This window comes from Trachypithecus francoisi, unplaced genomic scaffold (genome assembly GCF_009764315.1).
Source record: "Trachypithecus francoisi isolate TF-2019V2 unplaced genomic scaffold, Tfra_2.0 Lachesis_group8, whole genome shotgun sequence".
Lineage (NCBI taxonomy): Eukaryota > Metazoa > Chordata > Mammalia > Primates > Cercopithecidae > Trachypithecus > Trachypithecus francoisi.
The window spans coordinates 92,726,531-92,750,048 of record NW_022681473.1 but is presented as its reverse complement, the minus strand read 5'-3'; the positions used below and the strand labels follow the sequence as shown (position 1 = coordinate 92,750,048).

The window sequence follows — 23,518 nt, the reverse complement described above, 5'->3', positions numbered from 1 at the left end:
AGAACATAGAAGGGTAGAAGGAAGCATTTTTCCTCCCCTACACAGTCACACAGAAATCAATTTCATCTCTACCAAATGAAAATTATTTTCAACTCTGTAATGTTAGATGTTAATTCCTAGAATCTAGTCCTAATGAATGGTAAACAGTAATTTTAACAAAAGAAATGACGGGATTTTTAGGTGCCGCTTTCCAGTTGGATTTCTGCGACCAGCAGCATTCCTGCCCCAACTTCGCTCCACTCAGGGCTCGTCCCTGGACTTGCCCCGTGTACTCAACCCAGCAGGCAGTGCTGTGCTCATGCGGCTGACCTGGATCTTACATCCACCAAGGGTGAGCCAGGATCACCAGCTGCTACAGCAGTGGGGGACAACTCCAGGCCCTGGCTCTGTACAAGGCTGCTGCTGGACCAGGAATATTGCAAGTGGCCTCCACCTTGGGCACCAGCATCTGGATGAGAGGAACATAGTGGTGCCTGAAAAACTCAGAGACATCAGCAACCATGGAACCCAAAGAGGGTGTTACAGCTCTAGCTTGGGGAGTCCTGAAGTCTGGGCTCCAGAAGCGTTGCAGCTCTTCTCTCCCATGATCCAGAGAATGGGAGCATGCCAATACCCACAGCTCAGTGAGCCCACCAGGAACATGTTACAGTCTTTTTGCACCCATCATTCAGCAGGTCCCAGGTTCTTGTCCCACATCCAAGAAGAATGAGGTTATGCAGACAACCAGAGGGTGAGCAAAGCAGAGAAGAGTTTTATCGAGTGGCAGAACAGTTCTCTGTGGAGAGGGGACCCAAAGTGAGTAGCCCCTACCCAAAGTTGTACAGTCCCTCCATGTGGCTAAGTCTGGGGTTTTTATAGGCTCAGAATAGGGGAGGTGTGGGCTGTATGTGCCCTTGGAAAAGGCAACATTTGATTGATTAAAAGGAAGTTTTCAGTAAGAACCAATCAGAAAAGAGCAGGTACACAAGAATATTTCTCACTTAGGTCATGGACTCTATCTGGAACCCACAGCCAGGTTTTCAGGCTTCAGGCTGTTTTTGGCTAGAGGGTCAGATAGGACCCGCCCCTATCTGCCTAGGAATATGTTTGCCTCCTGCTGTTATCAGTAACATCATTCTAAAGCATCAGATGTCCCTCAAGTCAGCTTGTTAGACAATGCTTTTATATAAATTTGAAAGGACACAACTATCTCTAAGTTTTCTAAGTTTGGAATAGTTTTCCTTAATGATAAATTTCTAAACAGTAAAATTCATTGAAAATTTTTAAAATTTATCCTAAATTAGAATCTTTTAAAATGTAGATTATTTAAATAAGACAGTTGGGGCATCATCATTTTTATTGTTTTCCTAAGTTGAGCTTATTGAAGTACATATGGTATAATTCACCCATTTTAAGTGTACCATTAAGAGTTTTGGTCAGGTGTAGTCCAAGCTACTCGGGAGGCTGAGGCAGGAGAATGGCATGAACCCAGGAGGCGGAGTGTGCAGTGAGTCGAGATCACACCACTGCACTCCAGCATGGGGGACAGAGCAAGACTCTGTCTCAAAAAAAAAAAAAAAGAGTTTTGGTCAGGTAACCAACACCACTATCAAGACGTAGAACGTTTTCATCACCCAGAAAAGTTCCTTTGTGTCCCTTTGTAGTCAATTCCCTCACCTTTCTCTAGTCCGTGATAACTACTGATCTGTTTTCTGTTCTTATATTTTGTCTTTTCCAGAATGTCACATAAGTAGAATCAGTTCTCATCAATGCCAATCTATGCATTTGTGCTTTAGCTTTGATTAATCTATTCATTCTGCAATCATAAACAAATCAGAAATATGCATATGCATTATTACAAATAAGCAGAAAACTAGAGGCAGCATTTTTGGTTTTGTTTTTGTTTTTGTTTGAGACAAGTCTCATTCTGTCACTCAGGTTGCAGTGCAGTGGTGCAATCATAGCTCACTGCAACCTCTGCCTCCTTGGCTCAAGTGATGCTCCCACCACAGTCTCCTGAGTAGCTATGACCACAGGCACATGCCCCCACACCTGGCTAGTTTTTAAATATTTTTTTTGTAGAAACAAGAGTCTCACATGTTTCCCAGGCTGGTCTCTTACTCCTGGGCTCAAGCAATCCTCCTGTGTCGGCCTCCCAAAGTGCTAGGATTATAGGCATGAGCCACCATGCCCAACCTAGAGATAGCATTTTGAACCAACTAGTCAGAAAGCAAATACAACTCTGTGAAATAGCTGAAGTATTGTCACTAAATATTTATCAATAAAATATAAAGAGGATCATCCCTAAGAAAAAATATAATTTAATAGTTGCATATAGCAGGGAATACAATTCAAGTAATACCTGCAATATTAACTTAGTAAACTAAATCTTGTTAGGAATATTCCCCTCCATGACGCTATTATGGTCTCTGTCCTCTGTATATCCTGCCATGGTCACAGACATCACGTAAACCTGCCTGATACCCTTACCATCCTAGGTAGCAGTCATGCAGCCTTCAGGGATGAGCCCCAGGAAGAGGATTTCCAACATGGAATTTCCCACCCTTTCTTTATTACATGGCTACTGCAGAGCCCAATATGAGAAAAGTCAATCAAGTGGTACCTGAAGGCAAAAAGTACAGTACATTTTCTGAACTCTTGTCATGAATTCTTCATGGCCTAGGTCTAAGCTAGTCCCTGTACTGGAAAATAGGCTGACAGGGAGACTTCCCAGAGCACTGACTCTGCCCAGAGCACTGATATAATGACACAAAAGAGTGCATTTGTATTGACTGCCTTCCTACAACAGGCAAAATGGTTGTCATAAAGTCACATCTTTCCTTTTTCTCAGAGTTGGCAATCTCTGAAAAGTGGTTTGTGAAGTTCACTCCACCTAGAAGCAGGGTGATATATGGGAAGAATATAAAGTTGAAGATCACTCATCTATGTCCAAATCCTGTCTGAATTTATAAACTTGCTCAAATTGCTCCTTGAGGCTGTTTTCCTGAATGAAAAATGGGGCTGCTAAATATGGTAAACTGTTTGCAGAAATAGCCACAGTAATTCTTACCAGTCCTGTACATGTGCCCACTTAAATGTGAATTTGCCACTCCTTCTATAATGAAGTGGAATTTATTGTTTTATTCCTTAAATCTAAACTTCAATTTGGGCTTGAATAGGGCATTATCAAATGTAATACAAGCAGAGGATTGAAAAATGTGTACATACTACAGTTTGAGTCGTCTTGCTGTTAGAAACCCAGAGACCACCATGTGAAGAAATATCAACTAGTCTTCCAGAGAATAGGTTATACAGAGAGAAACCTGCCATTTAAGCCATTTTAGCTGCCTCAAACATCCCAAATATCCCAACCAACCACAGATACCCAAAAGTTCGATAAAATGATTCTTTTAAGCCACTGTGTTTGGAGTGATTTATTACATAACAACAGCTGATACAATAAAATAATGATTACTAATGTGCATAAAACCTGTTACATGGTAGTAGTTCAAAAATACACAAATAAATATTAAGTGACTTAGTACAATTTCAGCTTGTTGTAGAAAAGGAAAAATTATCTCTGCCACTGAAAATATTTCCTATAACATAACAGTCTCCTAATAATTTTTAAATACATTGACAGAGACTAGTTGCTGTTCTATCTCACAGCACAGAACTGCTTTAATGTAATGAAGAATATATTTCAAGATATCTCAAGGGCCTGTAGGGCAAAGAGGGAAAGCTTCACCTTTGCCTTCTGAAGGTTTGCTGTAAATGAACTGACAAAAGGCAGATTAATAGGAGAAAAAGTCATAACAAATATATTTAATGTGCATAAGCATGGGAGAATCAAGGAAAATGATTGCCCAATGATCCAGTGAGGTCCAGATGCTTATATAGCCTTCTTCACACAGCAAGGAGTAAATAACAAAGTTCCTTTGAGCTTGGAGGGAGGTGGTGAGAAGGCAAGGGGCAGAACTTCACTGTGAACAAAGGTAGTCTTAGTATCCAGTTAAAGCTTCCCAGGTAATCTCCTGGAGTTGCCCTCAGAAGAATAGAAGGAAAGTCTGTCTAGGTATGGAGATGACTCCCAGTATCTCCTCTTCTCTAGTGGTTAATATTTTCTGGTTATTCCATGTGATTCTTAGGAAGGGTGTTTTAAGACAATTGCAATTCTTCTTGAAAGAAGCTTTCTTAGTCAGAAAAGAAAATTCCACAGAGTCTCTTATTTCTTCATGAAGAAAAAGGATTAGAGAGACAGGGAGGAAGGGGAAGGCCAGAGAAAGACCTTTTTCTGAGGTTTATTTCTAAGCTCCTTCAATTTTCTTTAATTCTAAGCACTCAACATGCCAAAGCACCATATTTTGGGGTATCACTTTCTGTACCCCAAAAGGCCTCACAACTAAATTTTCAATATATTTCATATTTTTTATTTAGATTTTCTGTTCTTTAAAGGTACACTGTGGTCTAGATCAATGTGAGTTACTAAATCCATATTTTGGTAATGTCTACTATTACTATTTTGTAATAGGAAAGACAATGATTATAAAGTATCACCAAAGTTCTGAAAAGGAAGTCTTATTGGAAAGGACTGCTTCTTTACCCAGAAAGAGGGGAAGTTTTGAAGAGTGTCTCTGTCTCTCAGAAATAAGATCCAAGGGGAAAAAGAAGTTCAGTAAGGTTTCCAGTAACTTCCAGTTATAACACAAAATGGAGGGAATCAGATAAGGCAACTGCTTTGTAAGATTTTACTTTGTTAGATTGGGAACATTAGCAGTTTTCCCAAACTCATTATCTATGTTATACTTATTTCTGAATAAGAATAAAACCCTTGAAATGAAACAAGCACGTACAATATACATTCTTTTTTGTTTGATTCCTTTTGCTCATCATTATGTCTGAAAGTCTTATTCATATTGCTGCAGGTAGGCATAATTTGTTCATTCTCACTGTTGTTTAGAATTTAATTGTATGAATATATTACAATTGATTTCTCCATTCTATTGCTAATGGACATTGGGTCGTTTCCCTGCTTTAAAGTTGCACATAGTGCAACTATGAATATTCTTGTGAGTATCTGTTCGTGAAACTCCATGTGGTAGAGAGCTTCTAAAACAGCTCTCAATGGATCCTGCCTTCGGCTATTCTTGTCCTATGTAATCCCCACCCTTGTGTGTGAAGTGGATGTAGTGACTCATAACAAACAGAATATAGCAAACATGATGCAGTGTTAGTCTCCAAGATTAGATTATTAAAGGCCATGACCTTGGTCTTGCTGGGGATCTCTCTCTCTCTCTCTTGCTCATTCTCACTCTCACTCTTCTTGCTTGCTTTCTCTGATGAAGCCACTGCCTTGTTTTGAACTGCCCTATGGAGAGGCTCAGTGGCAAGGAATTGAGGACAGACTTCTGTGCGGACCTGAGGTCATCATTCCAACAACTCATGAAGAGCTGAATCCTGCCAACAACTTCATTGGTAAGCTTGGAAGTGTATTTTTCCCCAAGCAGGCCTTGAGGTGATCACAACCCTGGCTGACACTTTGATTGCAGCCTTGTGAAATACCCTGAGACAGAAGACCCAGCTCAGCCACACATGAACTCCTGACCCACAGAATCTGAGATAATAAATGTTGTTTTGGCTATGATGTTTTGGAGTGATTTATTATTAGATAACTAATATGCATGCATTTGGGAAAGTAAAGGCCTTAGAGTATATGGAAGTGGAATTGTTTGGCCATAATCTATGCATACATTCAGCTTTAATATATACCACCAAATTGTTTTCAAAAGCAGTTGTTCTCATGTATACTCCCACCAGCAGTGTGTGAGAGTTTTTATTCAGTTCTTTTGAATGATCATTGTTATTGAGCTTTTATTATATGCCAGCCACTAAGTGCCTTACATGTGTTGTATCATTTAATCTTCACGACAGTTAAGTGAGGTGGGTATTACTGTTTTCTCCATTTTCAGATTAAGTGAACCTGCCCCTGTCATTTGCTAAAAAGAGGTGAGCCAGGATTTGAAACTATGTCCAATGCTCTTAGCCATTAAGCCTCCCCTGAGACAGATTTCAATGCAATTATAACCACATGTGAAAAATACCCATCATAGCTCACTAAAGAAAGAGCAGCATTTCATCTTGTGCATAAGTCAACCATCAGCACTGCACAGGGCTGATGAGGAGAGGAGGCTTCCAGATGGAGTTAGCAAGGGAAGAAAGATAAGCAATTTGGAAGGAGGGAAAGGTTGGCCCAGGCCAGGCTGGGAGGTAGAGAATATGCAAGCAAGGTCAAGAGCTCTATGCATTTGGCTCACTCTGCCCTCTGCATTTCCAGCCTCATACAGAGATGTCGTCCTTAGCAGTGAGTTGTCTAATTTTTCCGGAGCTCTCCCCAGAATAATACAGACCCCAGGGCCTTAAATGAAGGAGTCATTTTTCCAGATATTTCACCTTTCCCAGGGGAGAACACTACTCAGTTATCGCTCCTTGGAACTCCTTTTGCTGTTTGTTGTTTCTGAGAGGGATTTTTTCCTTTCTTCCTCATTCTGCTGGTGCTTGTCACCACTCTGATGGGAATTCCTCTTAAAATGCCGGCAGTCTCTTTGATAAGCCTCGCCTTGCAGACCTAAGGTAAACTCCTGGAAGGATGCCCTGAGCCTCTGGCTGTCTAACTACCTTCCACAACCCACAAGTGGAGTGTTTCTGTGCACAGATCATCGGTTTTCCCCTCTTAAAACACTTGGAGCTCCCTTGAGGGAAGAAAACCCTGGGAAACTCAATCTGCCTCTTTGAGATCCAAGACAGGGCCTGGCCTTACTTTTTGGTGGACACTTATCTGAGCCAGCTTAAAAAGCATTACATTTTAGCTCAAGTGTCTCCCAATTTCCACCTTTGAGGCCACACATTTCTCTAACGTCCAAATATAATGATGAAATCCCCCATCCTGACTGATTCTCTAGTTATCCCCTTCCTGCCAAAACAACACCAGCACCCAAATTCTTCTGAGAATCCTTCTGTTAGGGGGGTGCCTGTATTCTCTACATTATGTACATCATCTCCTCTCCAAGCTCCACCCCTGAGCATTGTCATGATTGTCTGTGCTTGTTACCCTTCCTGAGTCTGGAGTTATTCCATGTGGACACAGCTCCTCCTCAACTCCATCTCACCTCTTCACAATGTTGATGAGGGCAGCAGGTTTAAGAGGGAGATCAGAGCAGAGGAGAGGAAATAATTTACAAATGAGTATCAGACCTCACTCTTGTAACCTTGCCTGGCCGTTCTCATCTCAATATTGTTTGCTCCTGTTTCTCTTCGAGGGCCCTAGTCTCTCACAGTTGCTGTGGCCTCTGTTCTCTCCTCTTGTGTCTCTTCTCCTTTTCCCTAATTCTCCACATTCAGTGACCCTATAATACTCCTTAGGATGACTAAGAAGAAGAGAAAAGGCCTATTGCTTTATTACATCAATCAATTTTACTTCCTTTGCCTCCATTTCCTATTTCCTGGATCATGACTTTCATAATCCCAAAATGCCATAAATTATATTCTCAAGAGAAAACTGTTCACTCTAGTCTTCCAGCTTCAGTGGTAGCCTGGATCTCTGAAATTATTATTTTTTAACAGCTTCAAAGTTTCCAGTTCTAGTTTCTTAGCTTCTTGATAAAAGTACCTGTGCTTTCCCCTCCCAGGAGTTTGTAGGTAGAAGGAGAACAGTTAACACTCTAGTCTCCCCGTCTCCCAGGAGGCAAACACGGGGCTAAGGCTCTTGTTTTATCCTCTTTCCTGGGTAATACTATGAAGGAAGGGCAGGATTTCTAGCCCAACTGTTATAGCCATGAGTGAGAAGAGTATCAATCGAGAAGTGAGAAGAAAGCATCAGTGTAGGGGATGTAGATAGCTGATCAATGCATTGTGGCCAAGCACCACATGCCTGAAACAAAGCAGCTTCAAAGTCTCCCTGGCTATCTGTGAAAACTCCAGACACAAGCAGGATTTTGCAGCTTGAGAGAGCTGCCTACATGCACTCTAGACTCCACTGGAGCTGCTATGGTCAACACGCTCTTATAAGGGATTCATGCTTCACTCCCAGAAGGGCCCTTGATGACATCTGTCTCACCTTCTTGCGTCATTCATCGGGCAGCGAAAGTTAAATAACAAGTCTATGATCCCACAGCTTCTCAAATAGAGACTAGAACTCAGACCCAGCATATGTTCCCAGAATCCAAAAGTAAAAAGGCAAATTGCTAGATGGGCGGAGACTGGGAGAAGGTGGCAATGGCTACAGCAGGAGCTCACAACGTTAGGCACTTAATGTGGTTCTGTTCTTTGTCCTCCTTTACCCTTCCGATGACACACACCTTATTAATACGTCCCCAGCTATGGGTTCTGTAATCAGGCCAGTAAGAGCTATGTGATTTGGAACAAATCATTTACTTCTCTAAGCCTCAGTTTCCCCAGCTGCAAAATGGGAATAATAATTATAGAATTAACATTATGAGAATTGAGATAATCTAGATAAAGATCTTAGCACAGTGTCTAGTTCATCAAAAGCAATCATTTAATAATTGGTATAATATTAGAATAATTTATATTTTTATGTTGCTTCTAAATCCCTAAGGACCTGCCCCATGTGTTGGTGCTATCCATCTTGTTACTTGGTGCCAGGTAATAAGAAATCTGGGTTCTAGTCCAGGTCTCCTGCTGATGAGCTCTATGTTCTTAGATGACTTGCTGCATCATTTCAGACCAACTAAAACTCAGTCTGCATTTTATAATCACCATGTGCCAGAAATTCTAAACAACATCATTGACAAAATCTTCCTTCCCCACTAATCTCGTATAGGTCTGTGTTCTAAACAAATTCTGAAGTGACTGTTGGGTTTTACTAATATATATGCATACTTCAAACTACCTCATATTTATCACTTAATAGATATTGTGTCCTATATGGAAGTTAGTTTGGAGGACTTCTAGCTATTCAGTTAGCCTCAGACAAATGAGAAGTGAGCTGCACACATACCCTTTGAATGTGTGTCCATAATTGCTTCTGCTCACTCTGGCACAATTTGTTCGGCCAATTCCTGTGCACTACACATGCCTGCATTTAAACAGTTGATTAAAATTTAACAATAGAAGATGGGATTATGAAGATGGGAAAACAGATCTTCCACCAATTTTGTCATTGTCTGTGACACATAGAGTTTTTATTTGTATTTAAATTTTTTCAGTTATAGAGATATATGAAAATTGCATGATAGCATTGTGATTTCTGGAACTGAGGCAGAGTGTAATTTACTATGACTTTGACAAATTGAATCTTATGTTAAAGACTTTTCTTAATTACTTGTATATTACTTATTCCACGTGAAGAAACTTGTCAAAATTAAAATTAATAAAAAGTGTGTTCCTCACTTAACCATGAGTCTAAAGAGATTAACACATTCTTTAACATAAATATGTAAAGATCAATTATGATGAAGTACAGGCTCAAAAATAAAAATTGTAACATTATTTATTACTATGATGATTGCTAGGGAGCATACATTTTTTCCTTTCTTCAGCATTAATATAATCTTCCCTTTTGTACCTGAATATTTATGTTATTTTCTATTTGTTTTCCTAGCATGCTTATCTATAAAATGTTCAGTAACTGAAAATTTTGCTTTCTGCATTCTTTTTCAGTTTATATATATATAGTTTGAGACAGGGTCTTGCTCTATTTTTTGTATTTTTAGTAGAGATAGGGTCTCCCTGTGTTGCCCAGGCTGCTCTCAAAGCAAAGAATGAAACTACCATCTGAGAATACTATAAACGCCTCTATGCAAATAAACTAGAAAATCTAGAAGAAATGGATAAATTCCTGGACACAAACACTCTCCCAAGACTAAACCAGGAAGAAGTTGAATCCCTGAATACACCAATAGCAGGCTCTGAAATTGAGGCAATAATTAACAGCCTACCAACCAAAAAAAGTCCAGGGCCAGACAGATTCACAGCCGAATTCTACCAGAGGTACAAGGAGGAACTGGTACCATTCCTTCTGAAACTACTCCAATCAACTGAAAAAGAGGGAATCCTCCCTAACTCATTTTATGAGGCCAACATCATCCTGATACCAAAGCCTGGCAGAGACATGACAAAAAAAGAGAATTTTAGACCAATATTCCTGATGAACATCGAGGCAAAAATCCTCAATAAAACACTGGCAACCTGAATCCAGCAGCACATCAAAAAGCTTATCCACTATGATCAAGTGGGCTTCATCCCTGGGATGCAAGGCTGGTTCAACATATGCAAATCAATAAACGTAATCCAGCATATAAACAGAACCAAAGACAAAAACCACATGATGATCTCAATAGATGCAGAAAAGGCCTTTGACAAAATTCAACAACCCTTCATGCTAAAAACTCTCAATAAATTTGGTATTGATGGAATGTATCTCAAAATAATAAGAGCTATTTATGACAAACCCACAGCCAATATCTTATTGAATGGGCAAAAACTGGAAGCATTCCCTTTGAAAACTGGCACAAGATAGGGATGCCCTCTCTTACCACTCCTATTCAACAGAGTGTTGGAAGTTCTGGACAAGGCAATCAGGCAGGAGAAAGAAATAAAGGGTATTCAATTAGGAAAAGAAGAAATCAAATTGTCCCTGTTTGCAGATGACATGATTGTATATTTAGAAAACTCCATTGTCTCAACCCAAAATATCCTTAAGCTGATAAGCAACTTCAGCAAAGTCTCAGGATACAAAATCAACGTGCAAAAATCACAAGCATTCTTATACACCAATAATAGACAAACAGAGAGCCAAATCATGAATGAACTCCCATTCACAATTGCTTCAAAGAGAATAAAATACCTAGGAATCCAACTTACAAGGGATGTAAAGGACCTCTTCAAGGAGAACTACAAACCACTGCTCAGTGAAATAAGAGAGGACACAAACAAATGGAAGAATATTCCATGCTCATGGATAGGAAGAATCAGTATCATGAAAATGGCCATACTGCCCAAGGTAATTTATAGATTCAAAGGCATCCCCATTAAGCTACCAATGACTTTCTTCACGGAATTGGGGAAAACCACTTTAAAGTTCATATGGAACCAAAAAAGAGCCCACATTGCCAAAACAATCCTAAGTCAAAAGAAGCAAGCTGGAGGCATCACACTACCTGACTTCAAACTATACTACAAGGCTACAGTAACCCAAACAGCACAGTACTGGTACCAAAACAGAGATATAGACCAATGGAACAGAACAGAGCCTTCAGAAATAATACCACGCATCTACAACCATCTGATCTTTGACAACCTGACAAAAACAAGAAATGGGGAAAGGATTCCCTATTTAATAAATTGTGCTGAGAAAACTGGCTAGCCGTAAGTAGAAAGCTGAAACTGGATCCCTTCCTTACTCCTCACAGAAAAATTAATTCAAGATGGATTAGAGACTTAAATGTTAGACCTAAAATCATAAAAACCCTGGAAGAAAACCTAGGCAATACCATTCAGGATATAGGCATGGGCAAGGACTTCATGCCTAAAACACAAAAAGCAATGGCAACAAAAGCCAAAATTGACAAATAGGATCTAATTAAACTAAAGAGCTTCTGCACAGCAAAGGAAACTACCATCAGAGTGAACAGGCAACCTACAGAATGGGAGAAAATTTTTGCAATCTACTCATCTGACAAAGGGCTAATATCCAGAACCTACCAAGAACTCAAACAAATTTACAAGAAAAAAACAAAGAACCCCATCAAAAAGTGGACAAAGGATATGAACAGACATTTCTCAAAAGAAGACATTTATGCAGCCAACAGACACATGAAAAAATGCTCATCATCACTTGCCATCAGAGAAATGCAAATCAAAACCACAATGAGGCACCATCTCACGCCAGTTAGAATGGCAATCATTAAAAAGTCAGGAAACAACAGATGCTGGAGAGGATGTGGAGAAATAGGAACACTTTTACACTGTTGATGGGACTGTAAACTAGTTCAACCTTTGTGGAAAACAGTGTGGCAATTCCTCAAGGATCTAGAACTAGAAATACCATTTGACCCAGCCATCCCACTACTGGGTATATACCCAAAGGATTATAAATCATGTTGCTATAAAGACACATGCACATGTATGTTTATTGCAGCACTATTCACAATAGCTAAGATTTGTAACCAATCCAAATGTCCATCAATGACAGACTGGATTAAGAAAATGTGGCACATATACACCATGGAATACTATGCAGCCATAAAAAAGGATGAGTTCATGTCCTTTGTAGGGACATGGATGCAGCTGGAAACCATCATTCTCAGCAAACTATCACAAGAACAGAAAACAAAACACCACATGTTCTCACTCATAGGTGGGAATTGAACAATGAGATCACTTGGACACGGGAAGGGGAACATCACACACCGGGGCCTATTGTGGAGTGGGGGCAGGGAGGAGGGATAGCATTAGGAGATATACCTAATGTAAATGACGAGTTAATGGGTGCAGCACACCAACATGGCACATGGATACATATGTAACAAACCTGCACGATGTGCACATGTACCCTAGAACTTAAACTATAATCCAAAAAAAAAGGGGCTGTCAAAGATGGTCCAATCCATGGGCTGTATATGCTAGGTTTGCTGCTGCCTCTGCCAACCAGAAGTAAAGGGATTGGACTGGTTCCAGGATTGAAAAGGAGTGGTCCCTGGGTGAAAGTTAATCTAAAGGTATATTTTGGGTTTTTTTCTTTTTCTTTCTCTTTTTTTTTTTTTTTTTTTTTGGGTGTGTTTGACCACAGAGTAGTGTTCTTTTAAAAATGTATTCGTTTTAATTGGTTGATACTTACAAGTCAGGGTTCTCATGCAGTGTTAACATTTTCTGACATCTCTTGAAAAATCAGACAATTCCGTCACGATCAATTAGAGCTGAGTAGCAATTGCCCCGCTCAGCTTGGCCATAGCTCTCCAGCTGACTGCAGTCACCACTTCTCCCTTATCACCACCCTGACCCGAAGGCTGACACTTGGACACTTGGTTTGCCATGAACTACTGTACAAGTTGAAGGAGTTCCCAACTTGTTCTGTGCTCACTTGAGGCTCAGGGAGGCCATATAATTTCCCCCGGTTACTCAACCAGCAAAACTGAAACCACCATCTCAGATCTTCTGAGGTAGGATTCCCAGGTTCTTTCCAATGCACTACCTGCCTATTGCATGCACGCACACGCACGTGTGTATGTGTGTGTGTGTCAAAGAGACAGTACCACCACATAGCACATGTCAGTGCAACAGCAAGAGGTATACATAGAAGACTTGGTCTCGGAACATTGAGAAGATTTTATTTTTCATAGGAATCTTTGCTGGATCAAGTTACGAGCCATATTTTTTTGTGTCCTCTATCCCTCGCTCCCTCCATTTCTCCTCCCCTCCCCTTCTCCTTCTTTCAACAAGCACATGTCCCTAGCCACTTCATTGGGCATCTATGATATATCAGGCACTGCCTAATCACTATAACATTCACTCTGCTAACATCCCTGCACTTATATCTTCTCAATTCTAGCACAGTTCTCAAACTGCATGTTGAGACAAACTGAGCTGCAAATAAGAACTCACAGAATACTTCAAATTTTCAAAGGAAATACAGTGACACTCGATGTTTGCTCGACACTTCACAAACTGCTCAAAATAGTTCACAATTTCAATAGTAGGTCACACTATATTCCATTAGATATCACTGAATTTTGCAAAGCTGGGTTTTCTGCTGTTGCTGTAATAAAAAGCAAACACTGTATGGCCGGGCGCGGCGGCTCACGCCTGCAATCCCAGCACTTTGGGAGGCCGAGGTGAGCAGATCACAAGATCAGAAGTTCGAGACCAGCCTGGCCAACACAATGAAACCCCGTCTCTACTAAAAATTAGCTGGTCATGGTGGCGGACACCTGTAATCCCAGCTACTGAGGAGGTTGAGGCAGGAGAATCTCTTGAACTCGGAAGGCAGAGGTTGCAGTGAGCCAAGATCGCGCCACTGCACTCCAACCCAGGTGACAGTGCAAGACTCCATCTCAAAAAAATAAATAAATAAATAAATAAATAAATAAAGCAAACACTGAATGAAAGTCAATTGACCTTATTCCAAAAACCAAGAAATTGTATGGTACCCAAAAGGCATGCAAATTCCATCCATAAGGAATTGTGACTATTTAAGAATAAAATTAAATTTTATTTTTTCTTTCAATTTATGGCTATTTTTTTTTAATAGCTACCAAGTTGTTGGAACATACTTAATCAGTTAATTTAGACCTAACTAAATAAACAGGACTGTTAATAAACAGGATTGTTGGTCATTTCTTCTGGCCTAAGGGTACTATGAAAAAAAATCACTAAGACCTGGGAGGCCAGAAACAAGAAAGTTTTAGATCTTCTATATTAACACATTTTTCAGGCAAGAAATTAGGCTCAAGGAAGTTAAATACCCTCCCATATCTAAATTTTGAGATTTCAATCCAGAGGTTCCTTATTTCAAAGTCCATGTTGTTTCTGCCACCCTACATTGCCTCCTGCATGTCAGACAACAAACCAGTTCTGTGAACACAAGCCGGGGTCAGGATCGGTCACTGCCTCAAGGGACTTATAAATGTGGTCAAGTGCATCGTGGGTGCTGTACTAACACTTCCAGCATCATGCTGCCCACCCACATTATTTATAACCAACCAGGAACTTCAATTCTGCTTCCCCAATTCTCTGTCTGGCTCATAAGCATACTCCAAAGGCAGGTCCCTGAGGAAAAAAAATGTCCCTTATACAAAACAACTCTGTTAATAATGTACGGCAATGTGACATCATTTTAGGCAATCTGTGATGAGGCTACACATGCAGGTGGGGGAAGTTCAGTCAATGAAGCAGGCCCTGAAAAAGAAGAACTGGTGGAGTTTTGTATTTACCAAGCGGAATGCTTCTAATGGTACAAACACCTTAGGAAATTCTCAGACTGGAATGACCAGTATGTAATGTGGTGTCAGACTTCCTTCCCAGGAATATATAAAACATTAGAGAATTATTTCCTTCACTACAAATGGATACAACTTCTTCAAAACAAGAAAGTAGGCAAAAGAAAATCCTGATGGCAAAAGTATTGAATCTATTATTAAATGCCACCAAAAAAAAATGTAGTAGCATGCTATATAATTTAATCATGATTTACATTAAGAGGAAAAAGACCAAAAATAATCAAATGCAAATTATCAACAAAAATCCCAGCACTTTGGGAGGCCGAGGCAGGCGGATCACGAGGTCAGGAGATCAAGACCATCCTGGCTAACATGGTGAAACCCCATCTCTACTAAAAATACAAAAAATTAGCTGGGCATGTTGGCGGGCGCCTGTAGTCCCAGCTACTTGGGAGACTGAGGCAGGCGAATGGTGTGAACCCAGGGGGTGGAGCTTGCAGTGAGCCAAGATTGCACCACTGTACTCCAGCCTGGGAGACAGAACAAGACTCTGTCTCAAAAAAAAAGAAAAAAGAAAAAATCATCAACAACAAAAAAAACAACTATTGAGTTTAAGGAAAGGTAGGAGACTCTTCATATGACCAAGTAGCCAAAATTCTCATGTCGCCTATGTCTTTTGTGCCAATACCTCTTCCCCAGCCCATACTTTCAGCCCTGTGGGAGTTCCCCATGACTAATGTAGTGTAGAAAAAATATCATTCCCTCTACCCTCCTAGGTTCACTGGCTGAGGCTCTAAAAATAGACCAACAAAGACAAATTCACAGAAAAAAGACAAACAAATGTTGATTCACACATGTTTACACAAAGCAGTATTCAGTGATGAGTAGCTCAAAACAGTAGTAAGAACTTGGATTTAAATAGCATCTTAACAGAAGAACAACAAATTTGTAGAAAAGTGACAAAACAAAGGAAAAGGACTTTGAGTTTCTACAGCTGCAAATTACGTGAAGGGAAATGCACAGGGGAACTAATTAATGGAAGATAAGAGCTAGCTTACAAGTTTATGTCACACTTTTAGGCAAATAGGGAAAAGGCAGAGGGCTTTTCTTGTATCTGCTTCTACTCAATTGCCTTCAGCTCAATATGATCCTTATGCCAAAGTGGCATGTTTTGGGGTGGCATATTCTGCTGTCCCTCATTCACTAACTTCACTAAATAGGAAGAAAAAGTTCACACCTGGCTGACTGAAAATAGACTACTGTTGCGCTTTTGCCTCACACAGGGGGACTATGAAAGGTGGTGGGAAAGAGTACTGCTTCCAGTAAGCAGAGTGCTGAGTACATTTGGTGTTGATGATGAGGATGATAAGCAGTCTCCAACCCGGCATGGTAGAGGAAGTGAAGTGATCGTAGGTAAGAGTGCATGTAGGTTACCCAGTAGTCACAAGTTGCTGAGCTGGTTTGTCACATTCTGGATGAAACAAGATACCAAGATTATAAAATCAGAGACAAAGATGTTTGGGAAAGTAGTGCCTGAATGAATTTATGGAATTTTAAGCATAAAATGTGTGGATCTTTTTGTCTCAGATCGATGCCCAAAACAGAACATCTCCTGAGGAGGAAGCACTGAACACCTGTGTGGATAGGATGAGGCATCCAGTGGGGGTCAGCCGGCCTGTGTCCTTGTCTACCCAAGGAACAATACTGAGCCCACAAACTGCATGGCCATGGTAATAGGCTTGGTGGCATCTCATGAGCCCTGCTACAGTTGACCTACTGCTGCTGGAGGTCTGACTTGGCAACACTAAGGATTGAATCTAAACCCTCAATATGGTACCATCCTTCAATGGCACCAACCAATCACTTGGTTACAAGTTAATTAAATCAGCAATTCATGCTTACTAGGACTGACAGGGATTACAGGCATGGGTCGGCCTTCATTGCCCTTGGTGCATCAGTCACAGAGACCCTGCTAAATGTTTAAATCCTCTCTATATTTCTTTACCTCAGCAAATACCTTTATCATTGTGCAGACCACATTGCCTTCCAGTTTTGTATGTCTGTTTCAACATACATAAGCTTCTTGAGAGTAAATTCCAGGTCTTATTCTTCATGAGTTCCCCATTCCTACCACAAGGCCAGACCACATAGCATAAGCTTTATAGATATTTGGTAAGTAAACAAAAGAATAAAAAATGCATGCAGCTGAACACAATGGCCAATGCCTTTAATCCCAATGTTTTGGGAGGCCAAGGTGGGAGGGTCATTTGAGGTCAAGAGTTCAAGACCAGTCTGCGCAACATAGCAAGACTGTTTCTACAGAACAAAAAATAAAAATAAAAAAAGTTAATTTTGTGGCATATGCCTGTACTTCCAACTACTTGGGAGGATCCCTTGAGCCCAGGAGTTTGAGGCTGCAGTAAGCCATGCTCGCAGCACTGCACTCCATCCTGGTGACAGAGTAAGATGCTGTCTTAAGAAGAAAGAGAAGAAAGAAAGAAAGAGAGAGAGAGAAAGAGAGAAAGAGAGAGAGAGAGAGGAAGAAAGAAAGAAAGAAAAAGAAAGGAAGGAAGGAAGGAAGGAAGGAAAAAGAGAGAGAGAGAGAAAGAAAGAGAAAAAGAGAAAACTCATGCAAACACCCAAATGAGGAATACTAAGAGCTGTAAGTAGGGCAGTAGCAGTGGGCTTGGAGAATCCTCTGTCCTTTGACTCTGAGGGCATGCCCCCTCACAGTTACCACACCAAGAGTGGGGGAGCCTTTCATAACTATAATGGGCTCAGGATATATCAAGAATCAGAAAGGTAGCAATTTGGTTGGCAAAATCATTTTGTTGTATATTCATTATTAATAGCCATGATTATCACAATGACGCAAAAACCTAGTGTTAGAAATCTCTGCAGGGCGCGATGGCTCATGCCTGTAAACCCAGCACTTTGGGAGGCCAAGGTGGGTGGATCACCTGAGGTCAGGAGATCAAGACCAGCATGGCCAACATGGTGAAACCCCCTCTCTACTAACAATACAAAAATTAGCTGGGCATGGTGGCATGCGCCTGTAATCTCAGCTACTAGGGAAGCTGATACAGGAGAATCACTTGGACCCCGGAGGTAAAGGTTGCAGCGAGCCAAGATCGTGCCACTGCACTCCAGCCTGGGCAACAAGAGCAAAACTGCATCTCAAAAAAAAAAAAAAGAAAGAAAAGAAAATCTGTCATCCTGTCATGTGTCTCTATAGTCCTAGCACCTGGCATGAGACATATACTAACTATATGTTTGTAGAATGAATGAAAAATGTCTGAATTACTGAATGAGAAGTAACATGGAATATTGAAAGGAATGTGAGCTTAACAGAGAAGCAGGCTTGGATTCACACCCAAGCTCTACATGTGTTAACTATGTAACTTTAAATAGATATAATCATAACCTCCTGTATCACACAGAACTTATTTGGTTGAAAGTGTCAGAAAACCAGCCCAAACTATCTCAATCAATAACGAACTAAAACTGTGGGAAATTTTATTGACTTGCATAATTGGGAAATCCACGTAGTGTAACTTCCATTAGGTCTGATTGATAAAAGGGATTCAAATTCTACTATTGGAAATCTAATGACCTCTGCTTTGGTTTTATTTGAACACAGATTTTCTCCAGGTGCTAACAAGATGGCCAGTATGTGTTCCAAGTTTGTATAGTCCTTATAACTCACATTGCAGAAAAAGAACAAGACTGTCCAGGCACAGTGGCTCATGCCTGTAATCCCAACACTTTCGGAGGCCAAGGTGGGGCGGTCACTTGAACTCAGGAGTTGCATATCAGCTGGGCAACATGGTGAAACCCCGTCTCAACTAAAAATACAAAAATTAGCTGGGAGTGGTGGCGTGCACTATAGTCCCAGCTATTCAAGAGGTTGACGTAAAAGGATTGCTTAGGCCTGGGAGGTCGAGACTGCAGTGAGTTATGATCACACCACTGTACTCCAGCCTGGGTAACAGAGAAAGACCCTGTCTCAAAAAAAGAAAAAAACAAAAGAAAAAAAGAGAACGCAACCTTCTCTCAGCCATTGTCTACATCAACCCCGGAAACAAATACTGTATGTAACACCCATGGGGCAGAGATGATACGAGACAGCTCCTGCCTCAAGGATCTCAGAGTCTAGACAGATGTACTAGGGTGTAAATTGTGCTATAGTAAGAGACATGCAAACATTGAAACATGAATAATATTTCCTTGGGACATGGGAGTGATTCAAGAGGGAGCAACATCTAACACGTTGTAAAAGACAAATGAGATTCTCCAGACAGTTAATTTTTCTGGTTAGGGTGCAGTGGGTAGGGAACTCAGGAAGGAGAGTAGGAAAGGCACAGTGTGGCAAGTTCAAGAAATCAGATGTAGCTTGGTGTAATTAAAGCATTAAGTGGGAAGAAGTGACAGAAAATGAGGCTGGAGAGGTAAATGGTTATCAGGTCCTAAAACTCCTTTAATGCCACATTAAAATAGTTGTGTCTTTATTATTAGGTTTCAGCTTCACAAATTTAGGTCACTTATACCTTCAAGGGTGAATGGGAGGTAGAAGAAGGGTGGGTAGGCAGGGTCACAGAAAAGTGGTTCAGACCCTTAACCGAAAGTGTTTAAGAGCATAGAAGTGATAAAGTCTAGATTTCTAGACTCAGGCATCAGATTTTGTCGAGTTTTAAATCCCAGCTCCAATATTTAGGAGCTCATGAGACCTTGAACAAGTTGCTAAACCTCTCTGTGCCTTGGTTTCCTCATCTGTAAAACTGAGATTAACAACAATAGCTACCTCCTAGGATTGCAAAGATTAAATACTCATAAAGCATTAGACCAGTGCCTCAAAACAAAGTTCCTGAAGTATCTGTTTGCTAATTCTTTTATTGTGTTTTTGCTTAAAGATTTAGTAATGGAAGACTTTTTAATTAAAGATATTATTAATTAAAATGTAAAATTGGCATGAATTATTAAAAATGAAACATAAGATATCAAAGAACTTTCCCCACCTATGGAGAGATACTTCATGCCACACCCTTAGGATAGCCAAGGGCGCCTGAGTAGAGAGGTTTGAGAAGAACAATTATAGTCAATAAAAAATTAGTAACAAGACCCTCATCATGTAATAAAGGCCGAGAGACAGACTAGGCATTGGCAAAGTAGAGGGTAACTAAATGAAAAAAGTAGGGAGATAGGAACAGTCAGGAAAAGCTCTCTTTCTCCAAAATGTCTCTTATGTATTTCCTGATGCTTGAAATCTCTTGAAAAGGAGATGACCAACCTCAGTTATAGACATAGGATTAAAATGTAGGTGGGAGTGTTAATGGAGGCTAATGATCTCGCTGAGGCATAGATAACCTTTATAGATTCTAAGAGCTGATGAGGGAGAGTGAGTCTTGGGGAGCTTGGAAATTGAAGAGAGTAGGGATAATAAACTTCAAGGAATGACTAGGATATGACATAATGTTAGACTTCCTTCTGAGGAATATCATTCAGTTCAAAAAATATTTTAATTTCCATCATGATTTCATTGCTGACCCAACGATCATTCAGGGGTAGGTTACTTAATGTCCAGGTATTTGCACGGTTTTGAGGGCTCCTTTTAGAGTTGATTTCCAATTTTATTCCACTGTGGTCTGAGAGAGTACTTGATATAATTTCAATTTTCTTAAATTTACTGAGACTTGTTTTGTGACCTATCAGATGGTCTATCTTGGAGAATGTTCCATGTTGCTGAATAGAATGTATATTCTGCAGCTGTTGGCTAGAATGTTCCATAAATATCTGTTAAGTTTGTTTGTTGTAGGGTATACTTTAAGTTTATTGTTTCTTTATTGTCTTTCTGTCTTGATGACCTGTCTAGTGCTGTCAGCGGAGTATTAAAGTCCCCGCTATTATTGCGTTGCCATGTATCTCATTTCTTAGGTCTAGTAGTAATTGTTGCATAAATTTGGGAGCTCCAGTGTTAGGTGCATATATATCTAGAATTGTGATATTTTCCTGTTGAACTAGTCTTTTTGTCATTATATAATGTCCCTCTTTGTCTTTTTTAACTGCTGTCACCTTAAAGTTTGCTCTGTCTGATATAAGAATAATTACTCCTGCTTGCTTTTGGTATCCATTTCCATGGAATATCTTTTTCCACCCCTTTAACTTTATGTGAGTCCTTATGTGTTAGGTGAGTCTCTGAAAACAGCAGAAACTTGGTTGGTGAATTCTTATGCTTTCTGTGTCTTTTAAGTGGAACATTTAGGCCATTTAGAGTTAATGTTGGTATTGAGATATGAGGTACTGCTCTATTCATTGTGCTATTTGTTGCCTGAATATCTTGATTTTTTTTTCATTGTGATATTGCTATATAGGTCCTGCTAGATTTATCCTTTAAGGAGGTTCTATTTTGGTGTGTTTCCAGGATTTGTTTCAGGATTTAGAGCTCCTTTTAGCAGTTCTTGTAGTGCTGGCTTGGCAGTGGCGGATTCTCTCAGTATCTGTTTGTCTGGAAAAGACTGTATCTTTCATTTATGAAGCTTAGTTTCACTGGATACAAAATTCTTGGCTGATAATTGTTTTGTTTAAGGAGACTAAAAATAGGACCCCAATCCCTTCTAGTTTATAAAGTTCCTGCTGAGAAATGTGCTGTTAATCTGATAGATTTTCCTTTATAGGTTACCTGATGCTTTTTCCTCACAGCTCTTAAGATTCTTTCCTTTGTCTTGACTTTAGATAACCTGATGACTATATGCCTAGGCAATGATCTTTTTGTGATGAACTTCCCAGGTGTTCTTTGAGCTTCTTGTATTTGGTGTCTGGATCTCTAGCAAGACCAGGGAAGTCTTCCTTGATTATTCCTTCAAATATATTTTCCACACTTTTAGATTTCTCTTCTTCCTTGGGAACAGCAGTAATTCTTAGGTTTGGATGTTTAACATAGTCCCATACTTCTCGGAGGCTTTGTTCATTCTTTTTTTATTTTTCTTTGTCTTTGATGGATCGGGTTAATTCAAAAGCCTTGTCTTCAAGGTCTAAAGTTCTTTCTTCTGCTTGTTTGATTCTATGCATTTTTCTAAGTGTGTCCTTGATTTCCAGTTTTGACTGTTTTTTATTTATGCTATTTCACTGAGGAATTTTCCTTTCACATCCTGTATCATGTTTTTGATTTCTTTAATTTAGACTTTACCTTTCTCTGGTGCCTCCTTGATTAGCTTAATAATTGACCTTCTGAATTATTTTTCTGGCAATTCAGAGATTTCACCTTGGTTTAGATCCATTTTTGGTGAGCTGGTATGATCATTTGGAAATGTTAAAGGACCATGTTTTGTCATATTACCAGAAGTGTTTTTCTGGTTCTTTCTCATTTGGGTAGACTATGTCAGAGGGAAGATCTGGGAATCAAGGGCTATTGTTCAGATTCTTTTGTCCCACGGGGTGCTCCCTTGATGTGGTATTCTCCCCCTTCCCCTAGGAATGGAGCTTCCTGAGAGCCAGACCTCAGTGATTGTTATTGCTCTCCTGGGTCCAGTCACCCAGTGTAGTTACTGGGCTCTGGGCTGGTACTGGGGAGTGTCTGCAGAGAGTCCTGTGATGTGATCCATCTTCAGGTCTTTTAGCCATGGATACCAGCACCTGCTCTGGTGGAAGTAGCAGGGGAGTGAAGTGAACTCTGAGGGTCCTTGGTTGTGTTTTTTGCTTAGTGGGCTGGTTTTGTGTTGGTTGGCCTTCAGCCAGGAAATGGCGCATTCAAGAGTGCATCAGCTGCAGTCCCATAGGGAGGATGCAAACATGCCCTAGGGACACCTAGTTAAGTATTCACGTTTCTCAGGAGGTGGGCAGGGCCACAGAGCTCCCAAGAGATTATGGCCTTTGTGTTCAGCTACCAGGGCAGGTACAGAAAGACCACCAGGTGGGGGCAGCATTAGGTATGTCTGAGCTCAGACTCTCCTTGGGTGGAACTTGCTGCAGCTACTGTCAAGGATGGGAATGTGGTTCCCAGTTCAATGTATTTATATTCTCAGGGGGATTATGGCTACCTCTGCTTAGTCATACAGGTCGCCAGGGAAGCGGGGGAAAGCCAGCAGTCACAGGCTTCACCCCACTGCCACTCAGCCTTCAGTCCTAAAGACCAGTCTCACTCCCACCATGTCCCCTTCAACAGCACTGAGTATTTCCACCAGGCAGCCAGTGACCAGGGCTGAGAACTTGCCCCAGATCATGAGCCTCCTTGTTGAGAAAGCAAGCCGACCCACAGTTTTTTTGGCGTGTCAGGGAGCCTACAGAGGTGATCTAGTTCCTTCAAAGGGTCTGTGGATTCTCTCAGCTCTCCTGCTATGTTCCTGCCATAGTTCTTGGAGCAAAAATTCACGATGTGAGTCTCCACATGCTCTGTCTATCAGAGTGGGAGCTGAAAGCTAGTCCTGCTTCCTACCTGCCATCTTCATCCAGTATCCCTGGCTTAATTTTTTTGTTTTATTTGTGTAGAAACGGGGGTCTCCCTATGTTGCCCAGGCTGGTCTGGAACTTCTGGGCTCAAGTGATCCTCCCACCTCAGCCTCCCAAAGTGCTGGGATTATAGGCCTGAGCCA

At 40.6% G+C, this 23,518-nt stretch overlaps 1 long non-coding RNA gene across 1 annotated transcript in view; it reads right to left on the bottom strand.

Annotated features, from left to right (window-relative positions):
- LOC117080138 overlaps positions 1–1,461 on the bottom strand; it is a 59,607-nt gene extending 58,146 nt beyond the window's left edge. Inside the window, exon 1 of the long non-coding RNA XR_004435732.1 lies at positions 1,386–1,461. This is a non-coding gene — a long non-coding RNA (uncharacterized LOC117080138). The remainder of the gene's footprint in view (positions 1–1,385) is intronic.
- Between the last annotated feature and the right edge of the window lie 22,057 nt (positions 1,462–23,518).